The following is a 23,905-nucleotide window of genomic DNA, read 5'->3' as shown; positions in this document are numbered from 1 at the left end:
GCAGAAGATGAGGATAGCAATATCCATTATGGTTTCACTAATATCATGTATGGGTTTAAGTTGTAATTAATCAGTGGTTTTTTTACCTATTTTGACTCTCTAAACTTCTTGACTTCAACTTGTAGGGTAATTTAAGCACTACCTCTCTTAATTTCACTGTTTTTATGAGATTTGTTAAAGTTTTGCTTCCTGTCAAGCATGTAGAGCCTTATAATTTTCTCCATATATTTAAGGACTACCTCCCTACTATTATCTATTTATCTCAATCCCATTTAAGCACAATAAACCAGCAGATTATGTTTTGACTTCTGCAGCTAATGATATAATCAAGTAACTTTGTGAATTTCATGGTTTTGATTTAATGATCTTGCTTTTATGTAGCTTCAAGAAACACAGAGCCATAGAATCATAGAATGGTTTGGGTTGGAAGGGAACTTAAAGGTCATTTAGTTCCGACCTCCCTGCCATGGGCAGGCACACCTTCCGCTAGACCATTGCTCAAAGCCCCATCCAACCTGGCCTTAAGCACTGACAGGGATGGGGCAGCCACAACTTCTCTGGGCTACTTGTTCCAGTGCCTCACCATCCTCACAGTAAAGAACTTCTTCTTAATAGTTAACATAAATCTCCCCTCTTTCGATTTAAATCCATTCCCTACTTGTCCTATCCCTGCATGACTTTGTTAAAAGTTCCTCTCCAATTTTTCTGTTGTACCCCTTCAGGTACTGGAAGGCTGCTTAAGGTCTCTTTGAAACCTTCTTCAGGCTAAACAAACCCAGCTCTTTCAGCCTGTCTTTATAGGAGAGATCAGCTCTCCTCTGCTCATCTTCATGGCCCTGCTCTGAGCTTGCTCCAAGTCTGTGTTCTTCTTAACATAAAAATTGAAGAAAATATCGAGTTGATATTGATAAACAGCCTGTGCATATTCCTCTGATTCTTAGCATTGTTTCTGTGATTATTTCTTATATAATAAACATGTTTAATATAAAAATGGTAGAAGATCGTATATCTGAGTATTATATCACAGACAAGGAAAAAAACGCCAACTGAACATGTGCCCTGCTAAAGTATTGTATAACAAACATACTCCTAAGCATCCTAGAGAAAATGCTCTTCCCAAGAAACCTAGCTCAATAATTGTTTTAATTGCTTTCATTGAATGTTTATCCCAATGGGGTTGCTTCTTAAAAATACAAAGTATGAATAAGCTAAACTACAGGAATTAATAAGGAGAGTTTAATCATCTTTTTGTTCTTAAGTGTTTGTCACAAATTCTACTTTGTTTGGAGTTTGGTTGGTTTAGTCTTTTGCTGGGTTTGGGGTTTGGTGGGTTTGGTTTTTGTTTTGTTTTGTTTTGGTTTTTTATCCATGCAGCTGCTTTATCAGAAGTAAAATACTGATTTTAACAACACAGAGCAATACAAAGCAGTAGTGTTCTGACTGACACTACCTTTATTGCTTGGTAGTAAAGAATAATGATGCCAGACTTAAAAACACCCTCTAGGGTTTTTTGCTCTGTTTTGCATCAAAAGAAATTACTGCTGCTATACAAAAAAAAAAAGTGTTTCTATTATATTTCCCGAAATCGTATTAATCTATTAATCATTACTTAAGTCTTGTCCTGTACTTATTCCAAGCTGCTAACCTTCAGTTTTGTAGCACAGTATTGTAGCATTGTAACATGTAATATTGTAATATGAGCTAGAATATAATTTATTAAAAGTATATGTTCCTATTCCGAAAATTATTATTTTGATTAATTGCTGTTATTCAAGGCATTGTATGAGATTGATCAAAAATCTTTCTGATTGAAACTTTTAATCATCTTACATCATAGTGTGATGTCCTTGGCCATATTATGTCAGAGCTTCTGCCATTGTTTTATGGTTTGCAAAACAATGTCAGCAAGACCACCTTTTCCAGATTAATATCTAGATTCACAAACAAGATTTATATGATTAACACGATCAATAGAGAGGTGGAATGTGCTGACATTCAGATTTTTGTTGCTATTCCTGTAAATCTTTACCTGAGGTCCTCTGTAGAGAACCCAATCTTTAAGACCAGTATTTTATTTTAGAAGGAGATCATATAAATAGTAAAAGGACACACATCTTCCAGAACCAACCTGACACTTAACCTAGTCCACCTGTGTCTACTTTTGTTTCAGGGAGTATGAGTGCTCAAATGTTACATGGGGAAATGGCTTTCAACTTAAAGAGTTTATTTCAGATACTAATGCAACCAGGTATATGTGTCTATTCTTTGGATTTTGATACTTCCTAGTGTAAAGCTATCATGCTAATGTAATATTTCCCATCCAACATGACTGGCACTATTGAACTAAATTTTTTGAAAGAGTGAGGACTTCTGAATATGTTTTTCTAGGTAGTACAGTAAACACTAACCATTCTCTCTGTCTTTCTGTGGCTATTACAATTACCCCAGTCTGCTTTCTTACTTCATATGCTGTTTGCTATCCTCACATTCAACTGAGATCATTAACTGTTTTAAATAGAAGCTACTATGCCTTCACAGATATCTGCACAGTATTTAATATGCCAGTCATAACTTATAAAAAAACTAATCCAAAATTACAAAGCACTTCAAGCAGCATGTTTATTCAATCCTGTCTCTAATATACTAGATGTTTTAATTAGGTATTTATATCCACACAGATACACATTTGTTGGGTTTTTTGCTTTTCTATGAATACTTTTTTACTATGTTCTTTTTCTAATAGCTATTTAATGGCAAGTGAGAGAATAAGTGAATCACTGAGCTTTGGTTAGGAGGAATTGCAAACCCACACATCATTGCATGTGTTGACCAAAGTCAGTAACTCTTAACAGCAACCAGGATTGTCTTACCTGTATTTCACTCAGTCAGACGACAAGTCTTACTATGCAGAAAGTGTTTATTAGGTAAAAAAATCAGGATTGTCTGATCCTTCATACACACTTTATAAACTTGAGCTGAGCTGAATTTTCACCCAATAGTTTGAGCATCAGTGTACAAGATTTTGACAGATTTGGTGTTAACTTACGGCGTCTGTATGTATAGTATAGGTCCACTCTTGTGACTGGGTTTTTTTGCACATCAAATATGGGTTCATGTCACCTCATTTTAGCCGACTGAAGTTTAGTTTTAGTCTTATCAAGGCCAAACATCTGAGCTCTTTTTTAGACATCAGAGAGGTAAAGTTATCATTTATACTTTTTTCTTTTCAGATCAGTTTCTTCCTGGAGGTGTTTTTCTTTGCTGATGAGTAAGGTATATTTGAATCATGTGCATTAAATGCTTAGATTTTATACATCTACAATGACAAGGCATGGAGAAACTTCTGTGTGTGTGTGAAAATGCTGTTATACGTTACTACTTGGAATCAAGCCTGACTATATATGATCTATGTGTATTGTGTGATTGACCTTGAAATGTGTGGAAAAGTACCTCTTTTCTCAGCTGTCCTCTTCTTCAGGCTAATTGACACGGGGCAAGCATTTAAATTCAGAAAACTTTACCATAGAAACAAAATTATTTCACGATTAAGCATTTTCTTGAAATGAGGGCCAAGATTTTTCTCTCACCAGGTTACAATAGGTTTATACTCTCTCTTAATGAAACAAAAGCTGTGGATATGGAATTACATCAAATCCATTACTGAACACAGCCCTCAATTAGTGCTAGGGACTGAATGCAAGCTCCCTCATCACCATGGTAACTACTTGCCCTACCCTCCAAGCTGTCAAAGCTGTTCTCATTCTGTAGTCTGGTATGCAAAGGTGGTAACAGCATTGTAGAGGAGTGAGAGGTTGCTGACTTGTGTGTGGTTGATTAAAAGAACTACATTTTCTACATCTGTTATTCCTTTCCCTTGTTTCACCTGTAGTATATTCTATTGCTATATGTAGCACTAATTTTAATGCTTTTGATATACAAAGTGCTTGCTACAGAACAGACTTTATAGTTGCTTTCATTTTTTATATCTCCCAAGCTTGCTTTGAAAGTACAAGAGCCTGGGCCATCACTGTGATTAGCTGGAAACCATACTGCAAAAAAGATGGAAGGGAGATCAGGACATATGAAGCATAAACAATTCACAATCAGACATTTTCTACCTTTCAAGTACTTAATGTTTTAACCTTAAAAGAATTCTTCGTTACAAATATTTTGAATAGATGTAAATGTAGTCGTACATGCTTTTATGGCTGTAATTCCCCTAGCCAGAGAAAAGACTGGAATTCCGTCACTGGAGTTCTCAAAATATCACCACAGTCTTTAAGGTCTTCTAGATCCCTGAAACTAATGGATTAAACGATATAGCACAACTCCATAGCATATTCAGTGAATAGTGTGAGAAGAACTAATGACACCCAACACACATTCCTGAGGCACACGTTACTGAGTATTCTATTACACACAAAAAAGGGCGAGACTTAGACTTTTAAAAAATCTTTTAAAAGATTTTACTTTTAAAAAAGAAGAAACTGACTTCACTTTAATTTTTCTTCCCTATCAGTCTTCTCCAAGTTGATGCTGTCTACCTGTGTTTCCTCTTCATTTCTCTCACCCTGTCTATTTTTCTCAACTTTCAGCCACAAGGTCCCACTTTTATAACCTTAGAAAAACAATTGGCTTTATGCCAGATCTGTTTTGTTTACTTCTGGGGCCATGTAATTTCTCATGATCTCACTGTTGTCCACACTGAGAGCATTGGCCCGGTGAAACAAAGTATGAAGGTCATAGAACAGCTGCACACCTGTATTTTCCTGCCTCTTTCCAAGAAACAGTCACAATGAACATAAACATGTATACTCTACAAAATACACTTTGACAAAAAACATACTTGGTTATGTTTCTCACTCATGAGAGGGAACCAGCTCTCAGCTATGTTCCCATCCATTACAACATATGAATCAAAATTACATTAATTTAAATTAAAATTCTATGTCATATATATACCCATGTACACACATATGGATATACATATATGTATACCCGCTTATACACAGTGAGCTATACTGACTTTGAAGTCCCACTCTGCCCAAGCTGGAAGACCTCCATTTTTCAGAGACAGGTTCTTCATAGAATTATATGAATTGTCTTGGCTGCCACTGCAGAGGCCTTAAAGCTCCTATACTTATGCTCCTCTTAACATTGTCATTGAGTACAAACAGTGCTTAAAAATGGTGATAACTCTGTTCCTGCATGAAAGAAAAGGACACAAATATTTCTGGACAATATCCAAGGATATTTAAGAAAAAAAACTTTTTTATTATGATTTATCTCAGCTATCAGCCAAGGTTTCTGGAAGTGTATTACATACCTAATTTAGTAGATCATGCCCATGGTGGCCTTCACTTAAGATAAAAAAACCCCTAAAGTTTCTCAATTAATTATGAGTTTTCATGATTTCACTGTCAGACAAATTGATTCTGTTTTACACTCAATTTGATTTTGTGCTGGACAGCAAATGACTTGGTTAGAATATAAAGAAAGGTGGTTTGAACAGGGCTTTAATTAATTCCATTGAAAAATACCTCAAATGCAATGTAGCCTGAAGAAATACTCCTCCAACTATATTCAATAAAGGTTGTTTATCAAAGTAATTATTTCCTTCAGGGAATTTCTTAGAATATTCTCTTTAGGTATATGAAGGCTCAAAAAAGGCATGCTTTTCCTTCTGTGACCTTGAAGAAACACCTTAGTTTGAACAATTTACTTTAGCAGCGAAAAAAATTGTTTTATTCTTAAAAAATGTCTTATTGCATGTGTTAATAAATCTCATAGCAAATTAACCCTTGGAGCTGTGCTGAAAACTCCCTGTCCTTATCTACAGTGTATCTTTCCAGGTATAGAAGTTCATTAGAAATTATATAGAATAAAATATATAATATAGAGGTATAATACCAGATATTTTCATTTGGATTTTTATATATAACAAGAACAATGTTCTTTTAATACAATAGTTTTGTCCCTAAACCCTGTTGTATCTATAATTATTTTATTACTTTCTTTAAATCATGGAAGATTCTGTTAAACATCAAGTACTTTGGATTGGCAACACTGAGGATGGCAGTGACGCTGATTCCTGTTTAATGATTTGCTCGACTCAGTGCATTAAATCAGGAATCCATTGGGGCTTCTAGAAACAATAGCTGTGGTTACTGGATGGGTGCAGTGCAGGGGTTTCAAACTGATGATTCTCTCTAATAACTTTCCTCAGTGTGTCTAAACCAGAAGGGGAAGAGCTTCCATGGAAAGCCAAAGTCAAAGCCAAAAAAAAAAAACAAAACCCAAACAAACCCCATTTTCATGTTTATACACCCAGAAAAATAATGAATATGATAGAAAACCTTCCAGAGACAGTTACATATGCATATATAGAGACCCTGAGATCCTCAGATGTGTAGACATCCACACTTCACTTTGTGGATGAGGGTGGCAAGGCTGTGAAATCACAATCCTTTTATTTGATTGTAATCCTTCCATTTCACTGTGAAAATTTGCTTCTATCTTATTGAGAAGACTTCTGAGCAAACTGCTTTCCAAGTTATTTCACGCAAATTACCATACATTAGAAAGTGAGATTAAATTTAAGCTGGTATATTTACATATTGCCTTAATGGTAGCAGACACAGTTTCAAGTTTCCTGAAAATTCTGAGTGCTTTGAATGCAAAGATTTTAATAAGGCTGAAGGCACTTTTTTTTTTTTAAAATACCTTTCGTTTCTTTAGTGGTTTTCAGTGTATGAGCGTAAAGAAAAAATCAGTTATACTTAATAACTCTGAATTCTTTGACAATACAGTTTCCCTCTTCTCGTTTGCTTTTCTACTAAGACTTCTTCAGATTCAGCTTCTCACATCTTTCTGTGGAAATCACATTCCTTGTATGTACTAACTTATACTTCTGGAGCTTCATTTCTACCTTTCCCCGATGCACTTACAGAACAGTAGAAGAACTTGTTTTTTCTTCCACCTCAAAATTTAGCCACTAGAACAATTTCTTCTTCAGCTTGAAGTCACCAGTGAGACAGAGTTTAACACGTTAGCTGTTTGTTCGGGGTTTTTTTTCCCCCCAGGCAAGCAGTAATGCTTGCTTGTTACCCTGAGGTTATATGTTTAACTTAAAATGAAGAATTATTATTATTTTTGCTACCAGGGTTTTTCAGCAGGATCAAATGTTAGCTTCTGGCTTCCATATTAATTCACAAACATTAAATCTCTTGATTTTTTACTCGAAATGACTCCTTTTCTTTCTACAAGTTATTTTCATTTCACTATACCTATTAATAAGTAATGTAATCTCTAGTACTTTTCAAAATGTACAGGAAAATATTATGATTGTGATTTTTTTTTGGGGGGGGGGGAAACCCAAACGTTGATATATACTATTTTCATGACTGCATCTCGAGTAAATAACTCATTGAACATCAAATCATGAGCAGAAAATTTTCAATGCAAGGTGGTAATAATTCCAACCTCTCACTGTAACCAGTAGTTTCTTTTTTCACTGTAGCAGAACATTTTTATTTCAAATAAATAACTTTGAAACTCCTGTAGGAAAGGGATTCTCAAAATGAAGTGTAATTATATGTTACTCTAATACTTAATTTTTTACCACACAAGACTTAATAATGTAGTTAATACATTTTTTATGACCCTGAACAATTCTTGGTTTATGTAATAATGTTTAGGAGGAACAGCAATTTTCTTTACTGATTTACTTATTATGTCTGTCTTTCATTTTAATATCCCTTCAATTTAATCAACAGTAATTATTGATAATCAGTTAATTAATCTAGTTCCATTTGTTTTCTAGGATATATTTTTGTCTGTTCAGATTTTGCCAATATTTCTTCATCTACCCTTTCTAGTTGTCTATATACTTTCACACTTTGTAGTTTCATTTATGTCACAGATTTTCTCAGACATTTACAAGGAATAATTTTTTATCCTTCTCTTAGTTATTAATTAGAATGGCTGCTGATTTCTATATAATATATATTATTACATATATTAGAATAGTGATATATATCTATTTAATAGTTGCTGGTATTTATTTTCTTGTTATATACTCTTATTTTATTCTCTCTGTGAATTAAAGTGTAAATATTGTGGTGGTGGGTTGACCTTGGCTGGCTATCAGACTCTCCACTTAAATGCTCCCTTAAAACTGGAGAAATTCCTATTCCTCTAGGTTGTAGTTTGTTGCTTCATTTCAGCATTGGACTTGGCAGACCAATTGGCAGACTGGTAAAACAAGCTAGATAATCAGCTAAATAAAAACTATTCTGTGCCTGCACATTTCTTTGACTCTCCCTAATTAACATTTCTCTTTTTTTTTTTGTCTCTATTTCTTTAGTTTTTCTTTGTGTTCCAGACTTGATTTCTTATAAGCAATCTTTAAATGTGTCTGTGATTCTTTGCTGACTTATTCCTACCTTTACATAATAGTGTTTTAGATGACTGAGAAACCCCTCATTAAATCTCCTCAATCATATTTTGATTCTTATGTTATTTTGCTCCCTGCTTTTATGTGTATCAAGACAATTAAAGTGCCTTGAACTTTAGCTACAACTATTTATTTTTGCACTGCGAGTGGGTAAAGCTTGCTCTCCTGCTTCTGGAGAAATCCATTATAAGAAAAAATATCCTTCAGCTATGTCCCTAAATTCTGAATGTGTCAGTCTTGCCTCCTGTTGTATAGTTTTGGCATACCCAGTGAACTCCCACAAATATATGCTGTTCTTGCCCTTCTCTGTCATCATGATGCATTCTAGTTTCTCTCATGTTCTTTACTTACCTTTCCATTCACCTTGGGGGTGGGTGGGTGGAATAAATAAAAGAAAAAAAAAAAAAAACAGCTTGTTTTAAAAGGTCATATCTAACAAGTAGTGTTTAAAATAAACTAAGAGAAATTATTATCATATACCCTTGTTTTCCTACTGAATTCAGCCAGTGAAGGCTGAGCCAGGAAATTCTGTTTGAGTACAAGATGGGAAAGCAGCCAGATTTCCAGAACCAAGGGCACAAATCTCAAGATTTTCTACAGAAAGTATCAAACTAAACTTATCCAGTTAAGTTGTGTTGTGTCATATTACATGCCATGTCATAATAATAATAATTTAAGATCTTGGAAAGAGAATATATTGATAACTATTTTAGGTTTGTTGTGCAGTCTTTGTTAGTAAACAGTCTTGCGGCCACTTAATTTACAATTATTCTTGTCCACTTTGAGGAAGAACAAATAACCTTACACCTCTGAGAGTAGTAGCTATGGTTCTTCCAAATTTCTGCTCTAGAAGAAACTCTAATGTGCCTCTGTTGGTGTATCTTTTCTGTGTTATATGTTTGTACACCTTTACTGTACTATGGCCATTTGCTCCTTGCAAAATCACTACCTGTGTATCCAAAGGAAAATATTCTTTTTCTTTTTCTCCTTGAGAACTAGAATTAATAAAGACAGACCTTCAATTAGCTATAAGACTGAAGTTTCCCACAGTGACAGAATACTCAACTCTTTTCCTATAGGTAGATCTTGATTGATGGCTTGGCTTCACTAGCGAAGATTTGGGAAGGGCTTTACCCATGCTTACTACAAGCACAATGACCAAGGGAATGTGGGACAGGCAAAACTGATTGCAAAAAAGGCTACTTAGGCAATCAGGAAGTTTCCAACCAGGACTGTCATCTCCTGGGGCAATCTCGAGCAACCAATGCCCTGATCTGCCCTCATGCAAGGTTGGATCTGCAGCTTCTCATGCACCTTGTCACCTGCCATTTCAACCTTTACCTGTCCATACAGACAAGTGTGAGTAAACCCTTCCAACCTGCACAGTGGATGTTTTAGGTGAGGCGCTGTGCGCACAGAACTGGCCCCACCCTTTAAACCTGAGGTTTAACTGACACGGCCTAGCTAGCTTGGATGGTGACAGCAAAGTCCACAGGTCATAGGTTTTGTAAGAGTGTCCTTCTCTTCAATGGAAGTCCATAGAAGGCTAGACGAGCTCCCTCTGTCCAGGTTTGAAAATAGGAGCTTTCCTTCTCGTATGAGGAAGGCCTATCTTTGCTAAGCCACTGGCGCGAGGCTACCATCTGCGGACTTATGACTGAATGCCTTTAAGTCAGAATCCTGCCTAGAGGTTTGATGTTGTGATGTTGCATCATTGGTCGCTCAAGATTAACCCAAGAGATAGGCAGATCTAATAGCATGCTAACATGCCACTCAAAAACATAAGCTGAGTTTATGTAACCGCACATTCTCTTCTTAGAAGAAATAAATAACATTTCAGAACCTTCAGACCTCGCCAAGTTCAGATAAATTTGGTAAAATAGATCAAATAATTATGAGCAGGATAATGTACGGTAATAATGTTTCTTATTTCCCTGTAAATTCAGGTAAAATACTGTCAATAGCCACAGTGATTCCACTTCAACAGCACTGAGGGTTTAGATCTAGATGCATGCTACCTTTTCCAGCTTCCTGGAACTGAGCTGGATCATCCTCCACCTTTTGTCTTTTACCTTATCTCTCAGACAAGCAACAGCTGCTCTATTTTTCTTTTTGCATCTTCAGTTACTGTTACAAAATAAACACTCTCATAGCTAGTATTACACAAGTGGGAATTGCATGTTACAGGACTCCTATGCAGTTAACAGTAGGAAATGAGAGAAGGAAAGGTGGGAGTCAGGGCTGGGCCGAATGGGACCAGAAAAGCTGTTTTCAGGGTCTGTGAGTCAGAGTAAGGGAAATATGAGGAAGGAAGCGGAAGAGGTTGATCCAAAATGATCTTCAATGAGTAGAGAGGAGGGTGGTTGCTGTTATGGAAGCCATTTTTCCCTAGAATAACTCTTGTTACCCATGAGGAAAATGTAGCTTAACTGAAGTAAGGGAGTACCTTGCAAGCTACATCTGGCTGGGAAGCTACTTACTAGGTCACATTGATAAAGTTCTAAAAAGAGGAGAAAAATAACCCCAAACTAAACCCCCCCCTTGATGCCTTCTTAAGGTTGGTTCTGCTGTGTAACGTATATCAAGAAGGTGACTTCTAAATATTTCTAAATTTAGAAAACAGCTATACTGCTTAAGTTGAGAAAACCCTGCTATTTAAGGGGTAATTAATTCATGAGTTTGTTTGCATTGCTCTTTGCGAAGAAAATAGCTGAGCCCAAATCAACATGGCCTAAATTGTTGTTACCTTTTCACTGCATTTTTCGACAAGCATAGAAATAAATATTTACATATATTTGTAATTAAAAATAATACATTTAAGTTTTTCATGTCTTAAGATGGGCTCATCATGAGGTACTGTATAATAATCTGAAAGACTGTTTAAATTGGAGTTACTGGATTAGAGCTATTCATTGGAGTCACTTTGATTCAAGAAGTTATTTTGATATTGAATAAGCACAATAGTTGATTCCGCCTGCCTATGTGACATCGTTCAACATTAATCTGAGAGAATAACAAGTCACTTTCTCATCTGCTCCTCTTAAAAGACAATCGATTATTAAAATTTGCATTAACAAGGGCAATGGTCCAAATTCATTCATGGTCAGTAAACCCACTGAAGCTGATGAAGCTCTATGAGGGATGAGTTCTGACTTGAATATATGTCTAGTCTGAGTGATGAGGTACATTTTAGGTTTAATATAAAAGCCATAATCCTAGAACTTGCCTTAGCACTGATAAATTGGGTATGTACTCAAGACTGGGTTATGAGTGATGGAACATATTTTTGCTTCATATAAATATTCTAAACCAGGAATTTAACCTAGCGCTTATAGATTGTACATATTCTCAAGACATAATTTGTCACTGACATAACCTCATTGACTTCAGTATGGTAAACAGATATTGCAAGAACATGACATGTAGTAATTGTGTACATTTTAGATATAATGTAACATGAGCTTGAGTTTATAAAAAATATTGTGTGAGGAATTATATAAATCCTTAAAAGGATCGTCTATTTTTTTGTATTCTTTACGTATTCCTAAGCTCTATTCTCAGTCATCTGTGGGAATTCCACCTTAGCAGTCAGAATTTTGCATTACTTGAATCCTTATACAGCTCAGTAGACCTTATTGTTCTGATCTCCTGTTAACGTTAACTTTTTCTGCTAATGTTAAGTTGAACAACTCTTTTTGGCATTTTTAGTAGTTCTTTGCCAAACCTCCGTGTTTGTTGCAACTAAACAAGTACTTTCTCACACACACGCACACATGCAAAAAGAGGAACCAGTCATTTAAGGTACATACCAGGAGATAGGAGATAATGAAATCAGATCTTTTATTTTTTTATGTGTTCAGTATAAGAAAAGGATTCCCATCTATTTTCAGTAGAAAAGAGACGATAGTGAGTGGTACAAATTTAAACTAGTTTGCTTATTATAAGAAGGTCTTCAAGGGGGTAAGGGAACTGTGGGTGAGCATTCTAGTTTTTTATATTATGTAAGAGAAAAATAAGCAAGATGGACCTGTAACATATTTTGATCTGTTATACGAATTTTTTATTATTATTATTATCACACTTTCTTAAAAAAAATGATGTGCCCCCCCCCCTTTAATGTATCTATCAAAGATAAATACAAAATCAAAATTGCCTTTTTGCAGACCAGATAACTGAAAGAAATACCTTCTTACGTTTAAGTCACAACGAAGCAGGTGAAGTTGGGCAAAATTGTTATGTGCTGAAAAGCATGTACACAGAAATTACTCTTTATGTTCTACTGAAGTATAATAATTCATTACATTTGGCACTTCACATCCATATCTAGGACCTCAGAGAGCTTTGTCCCTAAAAATTAGGTATTTACATATCTAGAGCAAAACTGACAGATTAGATGTTGCATATTTCCAAGTAGGGATCAATTCAGTCATACTGTATGTCTCTCTCTGCACTGATTATCAGGCAGTAACACTTGCTTAAATATGCCATAGGGACTTTCTTCTGTACTGTTGAATAATTGCATCTTCTTAATCTGGGTTTCAAGATATTAGTCTGTCTCTGAGAAATCTGGAATTGACTTCCCTTCAGCTCAAGTGTCAAAGCATTCATGTCCTCTTTCTGTGTGTGGGTTGAGGTGCTGAAATGCACGACTTGCTAGATCATCTTGTTCCTATCTCTTGAATGAAAGCAGATTGCAGCTCCTTTGAGGTCCTCAAAGCACACCTTTCAAAACAGCTCTGAAAAATGATAGGCTTTCCCAGTTTTCAGACATAAGGCTACCTGTTAAGAAAATCAGTCTCACTTGAATAGCTTTTGGTTTAAGCAAAAAGTGAGACCATTTGAATAATGGGAATCACAGCAGCAAGGTCACTACTGCTGTCATTCAGTAAGTGTTGATCTTCCAGAACTGCAGCCTTTCTTCTCTTAAAGTTTCAATAGCAAACAATGAGGTTAAGGAATAAAGTAAAAAAGAAGTAGCATACTTTTTGAACATTAAACCTTTTCACTAAATGTCTGCATAATTTATTTTTTTTTTTATTTAGCGAGACTGTGAATTTGTAGGTCATGAGCATTATGTTGTTCTAAAAGAAGCTACATAATTCCACACCAGCTAGTATGACATTTAACAGTGTAGTTTCACCTGCATTTTATCTTTGTGCCCAAGAAGATTTTTAAGTATTTTAAATACAAATTGATTTTATAAGGGCAAGTTGCTTTCTCAGTCCAATACATTTGACAGGATTGCACTGTGCCTAGTGCCAATGCCTATAAAATATCTGTAATACTTGCTTTAAAAATAATAAAGTTTTGTTTGTGTGTGATTTCTTTCTATATTAGAGACTAAGATCTGAAACCCAGCATTATATAAAAAATATGCATGATGATGATTAAAATTCAGAACTTCTCTAATTGCAGAGCAGCAACAGATTTTCAGAAGCAAAGTATATCTTCAGACATTTTTTCCTGATATTCGCCTCAATGAAAGATTTATTATGAAAATGTTAAAATTCAGCACCTACTCCATTATTTTTATTTTTTTTCTGTTTTCATTTATTCCTAGGGTGATTTCTTCATTTCTTATTTAGTTCTTCACTTTCTTCATTTCAGATGTCTCCTTCCATAGGTTTTTAGGCAGGGTTTTATTTGTTTTTTTTTTGGTTGTTTTTTGGAGGGGGGGTGTCTTCTTTTTTTTTTTTTTATTGTTGCTGTTTTTTTCTTGTTTTTAATTATTTTGGCTATAGTTTCTTATTTTTGCCACTAATTTTTAGTTATTTCTCTTTTTTATGCATCATCCTTTATCAATGATACTCTATCCTATTTTCATTCTAAAAAAGTACTGGAGAATAAAAATCACATTTCCTACCAGTGCATGCAACTGGAGATTATTACTCCGCATATATAATGTATATGATGAACATGGTTCTACTTACATTCTTTTAAGAGAAAAAATTCTGGCAAGAAGGAGATGAAGCTGTTGTCAGCATCTACAATGAAGTCAGTGCATTTTGGACAGAACAGGTTTTTTATCATAATATTATTAACTTTATTTAATAATGGCTACAAAAGGGCTTTTTTTTCCATCTGAAATTAAACAGAAAATAATTCAGGTCCAATTAGGTTAGTATAGTCAAACATAATTTTATGAGAAAGCTCAGGTTTACCCTACTGATTAGTTGCCACCTTCTAGATCAGATGACTGAATCATGGACTTTGTTTCTTCAAAAATCTCTTTCTTTATAAAAAGTCAGATTTACTTATCTTGTATTTTTTATTATAATAAATAAAAACTAACACATGAGCAATTTATTTTCTAACTAGGAATGTAAAGTCTACTTTGCAGAATCCTGTCCAGTTGGCTTACTAATATTTTTTAAAGATGAAGCAGGATTGTTCTTTTTGCCTTTATATTGAAACAGGATAGGAATTCACTTTTTCTGTTCAGCAGTACAACAGTAAAATTGCATGCCACAACTTTAAAAACTGAAGATCAGAATATCATATGGTCAGTATTTTAGAAAATGGGGACAGTTCCTCCTGGTGTACATGAGGACCAGCTCTGAGTGGGAGCATAGCTTATTCAGCTGATGAGAGGATGAAAAACAATTGCATACACATAAATAATCAGAAACGGCATAACAGAGAAAGTCTAGTGCACATTTGTAATGATGTCTGAAGTGTCTAAAATCGGTTTAATGAAAAATATAAACTCTAAATATTTGTTTGAATTAACCATTCACATTTCAGGTTTTGCCTGCTACCTTTTAAAATTAGCTTTATTTTTAATATTTTATTTATACAACAGACTGTAAAAGCTGTTACTTTTGTTTGAAGTCTCTGCATACTTCCAACACAAAGTTATCATCAACATGAAAAAAGTTATTATCAACAAGATATACATTATCAACTATAATGTAAAAATATTTACAAGGCGGCATTGATAATTAAAGAGGCATTAACAGTCTACATCAGCTAGAATTAATTTCATGGTGCAGATGTATGTAACTTTTTGTGTCTTTTTATAGTCAGAGACCAACACATATTTGACTCAATTATCAAATTATTACTAATCTGAGAGAATTTTTTAACACTGTTTCTAAATTTTATATTTATGAGTTTGGACAAGACTGATATCTTGAGGATTATTCTCTATAAATTTGCTGTATTTTCTTTAATTAAGTATGACATTTTGGAGTATAAAGGATAAATAAGTCCCAAAAATGCAACTATTTTTTTTATAACTTTTTCAAACAGATGTGAAAAATAAAATATTCTTTTTTTATTTTACTGTGTATAGCTTTTAGAGAGATTTTGTGCCTAATTTTTATTTAAAAAAAGCTTGAATTCTTTGGTTTAGGTTGTACAACTTTCCTAAGACATTTTAATTCATATTAGTTAAAATCTTTATTCAAATGGAGATGTTTGTTCTAAATTAACATCCTATAATATAAGCTATGGATGTGTCAGTTTTAATACTTTTAGAAGTATTTCAGTAAGATGAACTGTATGTCATGCTTGATGTGGAATATTCATCACTAAATGGCTCCCTGTCATCCATATTGATATTTTCACTATTAGTCTTTGTCTGAAAACCCTAGGTAGGTAATGTGACAGGAATTCCTGTTGAGAAGCACATTTTACAAATGATGTGGCAAGGACAGGTTAAGTCATAATAGGGTTCAAATCATTGATTTGATCTTAACATGCTGTACAACTTTACTTATAAGAGACAACCTCTGGCTTCTGCTGGTCTGATAGGTGTTTGATATTCCTAAACCAAAATGAGGTTAATGTGATTTTTGACTCTACTGACTCCTTAGCTGAACTATTCTATCAATTAATAGGGTTATCCATCACATATGCATTATCACTCAGAGGTGTACAGTGTGTCCTACTTTAAAGAGCACATCAATTTTTGAGTCATGAAAAAATGTCCTATGCCACTAGTCGCACACACGAAAGAAGTACTAAAACTGCCTTTTCCCCATTTGTAGTAGTGATGAATGTTCTTTGGAAACAGATAGCTACCATGGCAGGAGCCTCTTAAGTTCCTCAACGGCTTGAAGGATTTTTCCATTCCACTATAAAAAGCTGTTTCTTCTCTTTCTGTACTCAGTGATATGGCCAAAATGTATCCAGAACTTTGAAGCCCTGTGTTAAATGTCCAGCTCTGTTCACTATGTTGGGATCTGCTTACAGCTGCCTACTCAGCAGGAATTCTGTCAGTGCTGTCTTTATTAATGCCTTCAAGAACTGTGTGGAGATAAATACAGAGCAAGGGCATGACCTAGCTTTTCTCAGGCTGTGCTGCCATACATTTTATGTATGTGATTGTCAAATGCGAGGAAATCTTTCCAGCTCTCCCCAAAGTATGGCAGACAGCACATGTAATTTCCTGAAACCTGTGCTCTGTATTCCATCAAGCTGTTCCACCAATATGTGCTACTGAAATACCATTCTGTATTTGGGGTTCAGTCATCATTAGTGATATGGCTTTATTGATAAAAGACAAATATGGGTTATATTTTCCAGAGCCTAAGTCAGTCTCTATTAGGAGTGGGCATTAAGAGATGGTGAGCAACCATAAGGACAATAATAAAATACAAAGTTCTAACTGCAGACATTATCCCTTCCTTCAAGGTCTGTTTTACTTACAGAAATAAGCTTCCAAACAAATTACTTCAAGACACAGGTAACATCGTCATACGTGAAGAAATCAATATACATTTAATATTTCTCTCACTTCAGGATCTGGAGGAAAGATTTGCCCATAGCTTCCCACTAGATTTTCATGCACCTGAGCAAAGAAGCATATGCTAACCCATGGCATGCTGGAAATACGTTTTTACTCCATCTCAAGGACAGTCAATACACTTTTGAAAGAAAATATCACCCTTAAATCCCATCCAGCAAAATTTACCTAATCCTTTTGACTTGATAATCTGTGAATAACTGTATATTCATGGCAGCCAGCAGATAACAAATGATTGTACAGAGAATTTATAATTTTGGAAAGATGAACACAAATTCTGGATCATTTTCACCAGCTACTGGAAGTATTGGTCTGTAGAAACAGCCAAGTATTCCTTCAAATAGTAAGAAATTTAATTAAAGTTTGGAGTGGAATATGTAAAGAAAGTCTAATATCCAGAAACTATAACTAAACATATTGAGTCCAAATATAAACTGCATTTGGAATAATTACCTTAATTAAAAATGAGAAAAAAATAAAAAAAAAATAAATGGGTGTGATGGATTCCTTGCAATTTGATTTATTTTTTTGCAATACACTTTTTATGTCAAAATGAAGTTGTATTCTTTATGTATGAACTGCTATATAACCACGAAATTCAATCTTATGCAGACCTTGTTATTACTAATTTCAGACCATGAGAGTACTTTTAACATGCTTGCTTTCTGGAATTCCCTTAGCAGACTTCTCAGTAACTGTATGCAAAGGCATTATTTTTTCTGCGTTGTTTTAAAAAGAGATGTATATGACAAAAAAAATTTAGGTTTAAGCAATGCAAGTACATATTTTTTTCTTTAGACACAAAAAAAAGATCCTAGCAAATGTCGCAAACTCAACTATTTAATCTAAACTTAATTTCTATATAATTGAATGATATTTTTTCAAAAGCTATTTCACCATGCTCATGTTCTGTGTTCGTTTGATTTTGATAACAAATTTGCAGTCTTCTTTTCTAAAGATGAAATCAGATTCACATATTGAGAATAAAGGGTCTGTGAAAGTGGCAAGTGGCCATTTTCACAGAGAGTTCTACTTCATAGATTTATCTTATCTCAGTCTCCATCCTACAGAACCTCTTTTTTGTTGTTGTTGTTTCTGTTGAGATACAGACAAAAGGAGAATGAGTTTTCATGAAAACTAAGCAAAATAACACCCCCCCCCCAAAAAAAAAAAAAAGAAAAAAACAACCCTGCAGTACTCTTTTGTTAATAAATTTGAAAGAAGTGGGTCTAGGAAGGCACTGTAGCATCTCAGTTGATGAGAACAATATTGAATGATATGTTTAAATATCAAATTATGTAATACCTTCACTGCAAAATAAATTCAAGATAATTGAAGAATTTGCAAGTGTAACATGAAAGGGAGATCTGAATACTAACGAGACAGAAAGTGACAGAATATATTTTCAGAGACACTGACATAAATAACACAATTCTGCATTAAATAAACCATAGAAATCTATATACAATCCTTGAGCAAATAAATTGAGCAAATACCACCAATTTCTGCAGCATCTGCTTTATGAAAAATGGATCAATGGGCTGAACAATGAGGGTTTTTCAACTATCAGGAAAATTATTTGGTCCAATAATTTATGTATAGATACAGTCTGAAATGCAAAGAGGAATCTCTATCATTTATAATTAGCATTTCTGAGGGAATAATCAAACACTCCAACAAGGTATAGATATTTGAGATGTAAATATGGTGAACAATCTTTCCTACTCACATTACTTTAGCCAGTACACAATTAAACAATGAAAACCTATTAAAGCTTCAATTGATTGCAGAGCAGAAAATCTGATAGTTAAAATATGCTTTTTATTTGTTTTGACTGATAGTTAAAATATGCTTTTTATTTTCAAACCAAATAATAAAAAATGGTTGAAAGGTACCTAGGGAAAATAATAATAACCACCAAAAAAAAAAAAAAAATTCACATGGACTGTTTATGCCCAACTGTCAAAATCTCTTTACCTAGAAACATAAACGCAATCCTATCCTAAGATAAAGGAGGAAAATTTGAAAATTTTTAATTAAAAGATATTTAGAAACTAATCTGGGAATGTCATTAGGAAGAAGGTAATAAATTGCAAATACATTTGCTGTATAATGAGACAAACATTTTTGTGGCAAGTCATACAGTTGCCATAAACAATCTTAGAAAAAGAACAATTTATATTTCTAAAGGAAAAACTGAATTATGTGAGGACTATGGACATTTTTTCTGTTAATAGTCATCACCTTTTTTTTTTTGTCCTGTGATCCAGTGACATCTGCCCTGAGCAAACTTTTTTTCTGCAGACTTTTTTGCCACTATAACAGTGATTTTTCTTCATTCAGCATTGCCTGATTCCTTACTGAAGGCACTGATTTTCTGTCCTTGCAGAATCCTTTGTCACCTCTACCTATAACCATCTGCACTTAATTCCTTGTTTTCTACTTTCTCTCTCTTGCCTTCATGAAAGGTCTAAGTAACTATGTATATCATACATATATCAACTACTGTAGCCTTTTGTCTTCTCTATCTCTCTTGATTTTACAAAGAATCTTTTCTTTCTCTCCACCCTACTACAATAATGGTTTTGTGATTACTTATCATCCAGGATTAAACTGTAGACATAAGCAAGATAAGTAGTTGGCCAGATCAATGGGCTCCCGAGGGTAACAAAATGTTTATGAGACTACCCAGTTTTCTTTGAAGCACAGAAAAGCTCTCTTCTTTCCTAATACAGATCCTCAGGAAAAGGTCAGAGGCTGTGAATAATAGCCACTGCTGCTACAGGGGAGTTCACTTTCTGCAACAGCTAGAGTATGAATAACAAGCCTAGCATTTCCCCCTTATTTGGATCCATATCACCAGTGTACATTTTGCATTTTAATGTGAATGTAAAGAACATGGGTACAATCACATCTGGAAATTAAGTCCTTTCATTTTGTCCAGGCTTCACCTAATGGCAAGAGACCATTTGAGCAACTGGCTTTTATTCACACTGATGCAAAAAGGGCACTCAACATCATATAGGCCGGTCTGAAATTCTCGCAGTAGGATTGTTTCTTTCACCCTGTTGCACACAGAGAAAGCTGGAAAATACTAGAGATTTCTAAGGCAACCACATGAATAATGAAAAGTAAGACCAATGTAATGTTTTAGCTGTTTGATCTCTGTGAGCTACCATTACCTGCAGTAAATACTCCTCTGTATAATATTTTCATATTTCTCCGTCATTGCTCTTAAAATTTTAATTCTGACAGTGGTTTCAATTTTCAACTCCTACTGTATATGGTGCTGTGCAATTTCATCTGATGGTTTAGGGTTTTTTTACAAATGAATTCAAGCTTCTGCAGAATCACATCTTTGTTTACTGAAAGTTTATGCCAACATAACTTTTCATTTTTAGTGGCACTTCTTAAAGCAGAAAGATCTAAATAAAGGGGTTTTGTAAAGAGAATGAGCACTATCGTTATTAAGAGGTGTTAAAGAAATGTCAAAATATAGCTGCTGGTGAGTTACAGTGGTACTAAAGTCAAGAGGAATACTGCTGTTGATATGTCTCCAATCAAGTCTTACGGGGAATTAATCTGTGAAGTCTTCATAACAAAAATCTCCAAAACCATGTCAGACAAAACTGCTTAGAGCATGGACTTCTAGGTATTTTCTGGCTTCTGAAAGTGAACAAATGCTTTTTGACAGTTGCTGAAGTGCCTTTCAAATTTTGCAAGACTAAAAGGCTGAAAAATAAAAAAGCAGTCTAGCCTAGTCTATATGTTCAAAATCTGCAACATGGTTGAACAATTAGTGACTTCTGATGCACAGAAACAATTATTTTTAGTTACAGGACTTGATTCCAGAGCATTGAATTATCACAGTATTTTATACCTGCAAGTCTGAGTGCCCAAGAACATGAATGATACTGATACAAATCGAGCCATGATCTGTCTTCAGAACAATTGCACTCTCTTATTTTGACAATTATAAAGAATTGTTTAAAGATGAAATATTTTATTCCCGTATGTGCATATTAATACATCTCATAATTACTCTCCTGAAGGTGTGGTTCACAGATTTGTTATCAAGATGATAACTAAATTCTTCTAGGATCTCAGGACTAATCATATAGCATTAATTAAGATGATTAGATTATTGCTTTATTCTTAGGGTTGGAGATAAATCTAATTTCTCCTAATAACCAATAGATAAAAGTAGATGAAGGGTGATTCATCTGACCAATCCTAAGCACTGCTTTTGGAATGAGCTGAACTATCTCCTGGAAATGCTTTTTACTCTCCTTTGAGTAAATGACTAGTGGAGCACTAAAGGTGTTGTCCTGGGTTTAGCAGTAGCAGTCATTTTTTTCTCCTTCTTAGTAGCTGGTGCAGTGCTGTGGTTTTGACTTTCGGCCTGGGAACAGCTCTGATGACACTGATGTTTTTAGTTACTGCTCAAATGTTTAGTCTGACCCAGGACTTTGTGAGCCTCATGCTCTGCCAGGGAGGAAGGGAAGCCGGGAGGAAGCAGAGACAGGACACATGACCCAAGCTGACCAAAGAGGTATTCCATGCCACAGCACATCATGCCCAGGATGTAACTGAGAGCTACCCGGAAGGGCTAGGACTGCGGGGTTGGAGGAGATATCGGTTGGTGCTTGGTCGGGCTGGGGGGGAGGGGGTTGGGCAAGTGGCGAGTTATTGGTCAGCAGGTGGTGAGGTGTTGTATTCTCTTCCCATGTTATTTCCTTTATCATTATTATCATTGGTGGTAGCAGTAGTGATTTGTGTTAAACCTTAGTTACTAAACTGTTCTTATCTCAACCCATGGGAGTTGCATTCTTTTCGATTCTCCTCTCCGTCCCTCTGGGAGTAGGGGGAGGGAAACAAGGGGGAGTGACTGAATGAGATGCATGGCTGGGTTTAAACCACAACAGATGCCAGGTCTTGACTTGGACATATAATGTTGAAACTCCTGAATCTGAGATAGTGAAACTTATTTCATGTTTCAAGTTCAGGTTCCAAAGTCTTTTTCAAGCAATACTTCCCATAATGCAATAATCCCATTCATGGAGGAGTCTGTTGAATGATCTACTCTGAAGCTCCACAGCAGTGATTCAATGTTTACACTATAATAGACTTCTTTTCCTCAGGGAATTTCTTGTTTTGACAGTCACTGAGAAAGGCTTTAAAACACTATTCAGTTGCATCCAAAGACTTGCAATGTTGAATTCAAATAAAATTTTTGTCTTTTTTTCCTTAATGTTCTATTTGTATTTATATTTAAGTCAGTCTCTGATACTGAGGACTCCACTAATCATTGCTTTAAAGTAAACAGAACACTTCAGACTTGTTTATGAGCCATGAAGAAACATAAACCAAGACAAATTTCTTCTTTCCCTGGAAATAATCTTAAAATGTGGTTATGGGAAGCTTTTCTGACTGAAACATTTCAGGACCAAAATAATTTATCTGCATGGCTATCAAGTCTCATGGCTTCATAGATTTAAAGAAGAAAAGCAGTAAATGCTGTGCTTTTTAGCTAAGGTGTTATGATACATCACCTGGTGCAGTACTTGAAGTTAACCTTAAAGCAAAGCTATCATGCTTTATCCCCACTGTACTGCTACCTTCAGAAGACTAATACACATTAGCTAGGCTGAGATAAAATGAGATAAAAAATAAACAGCTTTTAGATCACCAAAATCAGATTGTCACAGGGCAGTCTGAGCTGGTTTGAGCTTTTGTGGCAGAAGAAGGGTGGTGGCCATGTCAGAAGCATCCACCCTGGGGATATGAATCAAACCTTCTTTAGGAACACAGAGGAAAAGTACAGTGAAAGTAGGCCATTTTCCTCCATAATATGTTGGGATCTGTGAAAACTTCATTTGCCAAAATATGAATAGTTTAAATGTCTGCAATGGTGCTCCTGATTTAGGTTTTTTGTGGTTTTTTTTTTTAGTAGCCTGATAAATTTAATTTTGTCCATCTAATAACACATTCAGGAGGAAAATATAGTAGTCAGATATTGAAATTGTTATATTTTCCTTCCTGAAAGATGAAGTTTTCTCAGCTCACTCAGTTCTTCAATCAACAAACCCAGAGGTATAAAGCACAGAATTTTATAAAGTGGATCCCAGTTTTTTATGAGTGCACTGAAATACGTAAAGTGATCTCTAACCAGGGAATAGAGTGCAGTAAGAGAAATGCATCCTTCTTAGTCTGACATACAATTTCCATTAAATGACACTTACTCATGCATGCACAGTTAAATTATATCAAAACAAAATTTGTTACGAGGGTCTTGGTGAATTCTCTAAACTAATACTGTACACAAGAAGTTCATCATTTTTTGAGAAAATAAAAATAAGCAGAATTTTCTGCAGATCTCAGTCATGAAATGACACGGCTGCAATTGGTCATACCTCTGAATAATATTACAAGAAATACCAAATGCACAGAAGGAAACCAGAAAAAATATCAGCCACCAAAGTCATTGTATAGTCTGCATGACTAAAACCTCACTAAAAAAGGAAAGTCGCATCGCCAGAAACAGAAATTCTAACCTCACTAAACAAGTATAAAACTGTCTGAAGTGATGGAAAACCACTTTGTACTCCACCTAATAACACAACTGGAATCCACTTTGAAGGAAAATTTAGGCAAAAGCTCCTGTACAGATTAGGGAGACTGCAAACAAACAAAGCATTAAA

Source organism: Neopsephotus bourkii, unplaced genomic scaffold (assembly GCF_033783945.1).
Source record: "Neopsephotus bourkii isolate Nb327-2 ecotype Australia unplaced genomic scaffold, CSIRO-AGI_Nbou_v1 NB_894, whole genome shotgun sequence".
Classification (NCBI taxonomy): domain Eukaryota; kingdom Metazoa; phylum Chordata; class Aves; order Psittaciformes; family Psittacidae; genus Neopsephotus; species Neopsephotus bourkii.
The sequence above is the reverse complement of the archived record's forward strand: the minus strand, read 5'-3'. Positions refer to the sequence as shown.